This window comes from Hyaena hyaena, unplaced genomic scaffold (genome assembly GCF_003009895.1).
Source record: "Hyaena hyaena isolate Hyena2069 unplaced genomic scaffold, ASM300989v1 scaffold_256, whole genome shotgun sequence".
In the NCBI taxonomy this organism is placed as follows: Eukaryota; Metazoa; Chordata; class Mammalia; order Carnivora; family Hyaenidae; genus Hyaena; species Hyaena hyaena.
The window spans coordinates 1,551,335-1,558,159 of record NW_024080885.1 but is presented as its reverse complement, the minus strand read 5'-3'; positions in this window follow the sequence as shown (position 1 = coordinate 1,558,159).

Sequence of the window (6,825 nt, the reverse complement as noted above, 5' to 3'; positions counted from 1 at the left end):
TTGAGAGAGAGAAACAGCAGGAGCAGGGGAGAAGCAGAGAGAGAGAGGGACAGAGGATCCAAAGCAGGCTCCACACTGTCAGTGCGAAGCTCAAAGTGGGGATCTAACTCAGGAGCAAGTGAGATCATGACCTGAGCCTAAGTCTGACGCTTAACCTACTGAGCCACCCAGGCACCCTGTTGTTTGTTTTTAATGAGGGTCTTGTGAATGGAGGCATTTGGGAACCACTGATTTGTCAAGCGTCTACAGTTGACCCTTGAACTGCATGGGCCCACTTGTATGTGCAATTTTTTTAATAAATATACTATAGTACTGTAATTGTATTTTCTCTTTCTCATGAATTTAATAACATTTTCTTTTCTCTAGCTCACTTTATTGTAAGAACATGGTATATAATACATATAGCATACAAAATATGTGTTAACTATGTTATCAGTAAGGCTTCTGGTCTATAGCATGCTATTAGTTTAGTTTTGGGGGAGTCAAAGGTTATACACAAATGTTCAGCCAACTGCACAGGGCAGGGAAGAGGTTGGCTCCCCTAACACCTGCATTGTTCAGTGGTCAACTATACATGATGCCAAACACTGTGTCAGAGAAAATAGCTTGAAAAGGCATGGCTCCTGTTTTCAAAGAGTTTCTGGTCTGGTAAAGGAGCTAAGATCGAGCTTATAATTATTGAACCATCTTTACAGCATAAAGCAGCATGAGCATAGGCTCTAAAAATAAATGTGATTGGAAAGAAGAGGAGGACTCCAAGCCCAGGTGACCCAGGAAAGGCATTGGAAAGAAGGTGACATCAAGGCTTAAATTTGAGGGGCACCCAGCTGGCTTAGTCAGTAAAGCAAGTGACTCTTGATCTTGGAGTCATGAGTTCAAGCCCCATGTTGGGTGTGGAGCCAACTTAAAATTTTTAAAAATGTAAAAAATAAAAAAGGTACAGGCTTGAAATGACAGCTAGCTAGTGCTTCAACAGGTAAAGCCATAGGAGAGAATTCCAGGCTGAGGACATGATAAAAAGCAAAGGTCTAGAGTTAGAAAGGCATGGTGTATGTCTTGATATTCCAGACTGGTTTGTTAGAACATAATTGTATTAGAGAATTTGGGAGGATATTTATGTTTCCATATTTGAGACCAGATGGTTAAATGTAAAATGTTACCTTAGTAAAGAAGATGCGATTTATTCAGAATACAGCAGTGAACATTTTAGGGTTTGTGAATAGGCAGCTTTTTAAAGATTAATCTAGTGTTCTAGTTGGATTGAGATGAAAGGAGGGAAAATTTAGACACAAGGAAAATAGTAGCCTTTTTTTTTAAGTAGGCTCTATGCCCAACATGGGGCTTGAACTCCCAACGCCTAGATAAAAAGTCACATGCTCAATCAATGGAGCCAGCAAAGCACCACAGTTTGTAGCCTGTTTTAACTAGTATTTGATGATAGAGACTTTAATTAACTTAGAAGGTGGTTATGGATAGTAATGGAAAGGAAGGAGTGGATATGAAGGGGGCTATTAAGAAGAAAGATGTATGTGTATTGGAATGTGGCATTTTCATCCATTTACTCAACAAATATCTATTTACTGAGTGCTATGTGCTAGGCACTGCAGTGATTTAGTAATGATCAAAATATTCATTTCCATCTCATTTTCTCAATTTAATTTACTTGGTAGGCAATGTCCACCATCTTTTGAGCTGTGTAACTTTGTATGTGAACCTTGAAGAAGAGGACACAGAAATGAATATGGGTTCAACATGAGCATGCCTGGACATTTAATTCTCATGATTACAGTTAATTAAAAGCAAAACTGTGATCTTCCTCAGCTAAAATACTCTTAGCAAGTTGGCTAATGTGAGATCCTGAAAGACTGTTCAAGGGGACTTCTCTACCTAAGGGTTTTTGCTTCCTTTAATGACTTGGGTCTAGCAACTGCCTTCCAGAATGTTGATGGAGGGTGGGGGGCAGGGAGTGCCTGAGTAGCTCAGTGGGTTGAGTGTCTGACTTTGGCTTAGGTCATGATCTCACAATTCGTGAGTTCCAGCCCCATATCAGGCTCTCTGCTGTCAGCACAGAGCCCACTTTGGATCCTTTGTGACCCTCTTTTCTGTCCCTCCCACACGTTCTCTCTCTCTCTCTTTCTCTCTCTCATAAATAAACATTAAAAATATTTGTAAAAATTTGACAAAGGATGCTTCTATACTTTCACTTGCTATGTTTAGACACATGTATCATTACTAAAGTAAGATAATACCATTATTGCTACATTACAGAATTGTTAAGAGTTCATTGTTCACAAATCTGAATTCCTCACTTCTTATGAGATCACTTTCTTTCAAGGAGAAATAAAATATATAGAAATTATATGGCCATGAAGTTAAATAGTCTTGGGGGGGAAAAGAGTACCAGACATGGCCTTGTAGAAGATAAAAGGAGTTGATTCATCTCGAAGATGGAATTCCACAGGTTAACCCCTAAACAGTATAAGCATTTTTGTCTAAGAAAGGAAGGATTTTTTAGCGGAAGAGATTCCATCTCTGGTAGAATTCGAGATATCTAAGGCCTGAATTGCCTCTTTTTACTTACCGAGAAAGCCAGAGAAGTAGCTCAGGTATTCCTGAAAGTCATCCAAATCAAGGGCAGCTTCCAGAAGTCTTTGCTTTCACATTCATTTTGGGTAAATTATTGCAGTAGTAAATCAGGCAAATTTTAGGAACATAGGGGGGTCACTCAGCATGATGTGCTTATAGAGGGATTCTTTCTAGACTCCTCATGACCAGTTTTCTGCCCACTTTTAGCCAGTCAGCATACCATCCTGAGCAGTGCACAGGGGAAGGAACCTTGCTCAGAACTCTCCTTGTCAAGACAGAGTGTAGTAAGCCTAGTTGTGAGCAGATGAGTGCACAGGCACTACATTTCTTAACTTCTCTTCATATCTGCTGTAGTAGACTGCTTCCAGAGTTAGTCATAATGCCTCCCATCTCTTGCCCTTATGCAGAGTGACTTGGCCACTCTTCCTTTTAAGAGGTAAATTGTGGGGCGCCTGGGTGGCTTAGTTGGTTAAGCGTCCGACTTTCTCTTAGGTCATGATCTCACGATTCGTGGGTTCGTGGGTTCGAGCCCTGCGTCAGGCTGTGTGCTGACTGCCAGCTCAGAGCCTGGAGCCTGTTTCAGTCTGTGACTCCCTCTCTCTCTGACCCTCCCCTGCTCACGCTGTCTCTCTCTCTCTCTCTCTCCTAGAAATTAAAAAAACAAAAAAAAAGAGGTAAATCGTATTTCCCCTCCTCTGGAAGCTGAGCGGGACTTCTGACTAGTTTTGGCCAACAGAATGTAGCAGAAGTGATCATATTCTTTGGGTTTAGAAGCCAAATCCTAAAGAGGCCTTGAAGCTCAGTTTTCTGCTTTTACCCTCTTGGAGACCTGGGCATATCATTGGAAGTTCATTTACTGAGAGAGAGAGAGAGAGAGAGAGAGAGAGAGAGAAACTCCCAAGCTGCACACAGCCTGCTTCAGATCCTCTGTCCCCCTCTCTCTGCCCCCTCAGCCTCTCAAAAACAAACAAAAAGAAACAAAGACACTAAGTTTGGGATGGTTTGTGGCACAGCAATGGATTCCCAAAATATCCACAGTACTGACCAAATACTACTCTACTTCTTACTTGCTCTTTGGTCAAATGGTTTTTTACTAAAGTTTTTTCTTCCTCATTTTTAAAAAAAGTTTTATGTAATCTCTATACCAAATGTGGGGCTCAAACTCACGACCCTGAGATCAGGAGTCACACACTTGTTCTGACTGAGCCAGCCAGGCGCCCCACTCAATTTTTATTATCTGATCAAAAGCAAAATGTCCACTGCAGTTAATCTGTTATTAAATTAAACATTAGAAGGGCACCTGGGTGGCTCAGTCAGATAGGCATCGGACTCTTGATTTCAGCTCAAGTCACGATCCCATGGTTCTTGAGATAGAGCTCCACGTCGGCTGTGCACCGACAGCAGGGAGCCTGCTTGAGATTCTCTCTCTCCCTCCCTCTCTCAAAATAAATAAGTGAACTTTAAAAAATTACAGGGGCACCTGGCTGGCTTAATCAAAAGAGCATGCAACTCTTGATCTTGAGGTTGTGAGTTTGAGGCCCATGCTAGGAGTAGAGACTACTTAAAAATAAAATCTTAAATAATTAAACATTTATGAAAAACAAGGAAAAGGAAAGTCAGAGTTGGGCCTCCTTGAGAGTAATACTAGTGAAGTCTGTCTTAGGGGTAAGGAGACAGACACTCCGTGGTTTACTCCGAAGTTCCAGGGATGGTAACCAGATCTCAGGAGTAGAGTTTGTGAAAGATGAAAATGTGCCAGTAGCACTAGGCCTTTTTCAGGAATAATACAGGTTGAATCTCTGAGAAGCAGATGTGGAGCCCGAATTAGGATTCCAAAACTTTAATGAGGAGTAGCACCTGTTAAAGGAAAAGCAGGGGTGGGGTGTGGGGTGGCAGGATTGGGGAGGAAGAATTGTCAGACTATGGAGCAAACCTGACAGTCTCTGCCAGCCCAATGGGGAATTCCAGAACAAAAATGCTCATTAGAGTCCCATGTTCCATGGAAATGGCTAAGCTCCTGTATCATTCATCATCTTGCTCAGTCTTTGGCCAGAGGCCGAAGAATGTCAGTGAATTAGGCTTCTTGCACCTAGGTAGCCAGTTCTTTCCTGGTGGGGAGCCTCTAAAGCAGCACATCTCTGTATCAGCCAAAGACTTTGTGTATCTTATATAGGTGCTTAAATGATACCTGCATTGGTCCTTAGGCTGTTGTATGGATTGTTTATATATTTGAGAGTGGTTATTATGAAAGCTGGATTCAAAAGAATTATACACCACCACCCCCCCTTGTTTGCGTTATGAGTTATTTCCCTGTAGGCCACTGTTTGCATTTCTCATACTATTTACCAACACCATATTAAAAATACGTTCATACTTTTCTTCATCCTAGCCTGAGCTTCCACAGGGGCAGAAATGTCTTCTTTGCTTTAGGATCCACCCAACACTTGATCTCTGAAACAAAATAAATCCTCAGAAATTAACTGAATGGAGAAGCAAAGCTGTCTCTTGGGTCTTTTCATAGTGATGATCTTCATCCATCCAGTTTGAACTGGGTCCGCTATTATTTATTTCATGTAAAGTGTTTTTGCAAGCTTCATTTGTTTATATTCTCATTCCAGCAGGTTAGAGTTAATTCACCTTCCAAAAAGATGATCAAGTGAAAAGTGATTGAGAGTGAGAAATGGTGAGGCTGAGGGTGGGGATTGGAGGCGGCTACAAGAAGGAAAAAATTTAAAGGTTCTTAGAAAAGACAGAATAAATTAAAGGTGAAAAGAGAAAAGAGGAAAAAAAAAAACCCTGTCAGATAAGAGAGGTCAATGAAGAAAAAGCAGGACAGGAGAGTAAAAAAGAATAAAAAGGAGACAGAAGGGAAAATAAAGTAGAGCGATGAAGGAGGGGCGTGGGGAGTCAGGCGCAGTGCTGACCTGCCTGAGGAAGTATCCATGAGTAGAAGCCTTACAGACAGTTGTTACCATAATGGGAACTGGCATGTAAAGAGAGGGCAAGTCTAGTTTAATTAGTTAAATGGCATTATCTATGTCCAATGGGGGTAGGGGAGGTAAATGGAATACGATTGGTGACCTACCTCCTTCCACACGCTGAAAGGAGAAAAAGACTTAACAAAGCTTTGTTAGGAATTAGAGGCAGAAGCTGTTCCTTCCCCAGTTGACCTCACAAGATTCCATGTACTCCTGTTCCCACCAGGACCTTTTATTTATTTAATTTTTAAAACTGTTTTATTAATTTCTGAGAGAGAGAGAGCGTGAGCAGGAGAGGGTCAGAGAGATAGGGAGACACAGAATCTGAAACAGGCTCCAGGCTCTGAGCTAGCTGTCAGCACAGAGCCCATCGTGGGGCTCAAACCCACGAATCGTGAGATCATGACCTGAGCCAAAGTTGGACGCTTAGCTGACTGAGCCATGCACGCACCCCTCACCAGGACCTTTTAAAGGAGACTGTTACTGGTATGGTGGGGGGCAACTGGAATCTTTACTTTGAATGGAGCCAAGAATAGGTTCACTCACCTCCTCCTTTCTGTCTTCCAGCCAGCCTCACGTCAGGAGTCTTAAATGATGTAGCAAGAAACAAGCACCATCCCTGATCACTGCTGGTAGTACTAACTCTGCCATTAATTGGCTGAGTGACTTTGGACAAATCATTTTACCAGCCCTGTCCCTTTAGCACTAAGATTCAGTGATATTAGAATCTTAAAAATGCAAGATAAGTTTGGGACTGTTCTCTTTAAAAAACTAAGGTCTTAGGGTCAAATCTAAACCTTATCACATTGTGGAGAGATAAGGTAAAAAATGTATGTATGTTTCATTTCACTCTCCCACCCCCCATGTACTTCCTCTACTAATAATCCTCCTTTAAATTATCCTGTCGAAAGAAATTATTAGTGTTGAATTATTTTTTATTTCTGTGTATAACACCAGATCTCAAGGATCATAAAGATTAATTCATCTTGGTTCTGCAGATTAAGATGTATCAGCTAGGCTACCCTGGGGTTCAGGAAGGACCAATAAGGAAATAGCTTCCAACCTCCAAACAAAACAAAACAAAACAAAAAACCAAAACCCCCCACAAAAGCCTGGTGGTGGAAAGTTCTAGGCAAAGAAAAGAATCTAGACAATGATTGCACACAATGGACAAATCCTTTACTTTCTGAGAACATAAACTCCATTTCCACAGGGAAATTACATTCACTGGAGGTTGTTTTAGGACAAGGCTGAATAAATT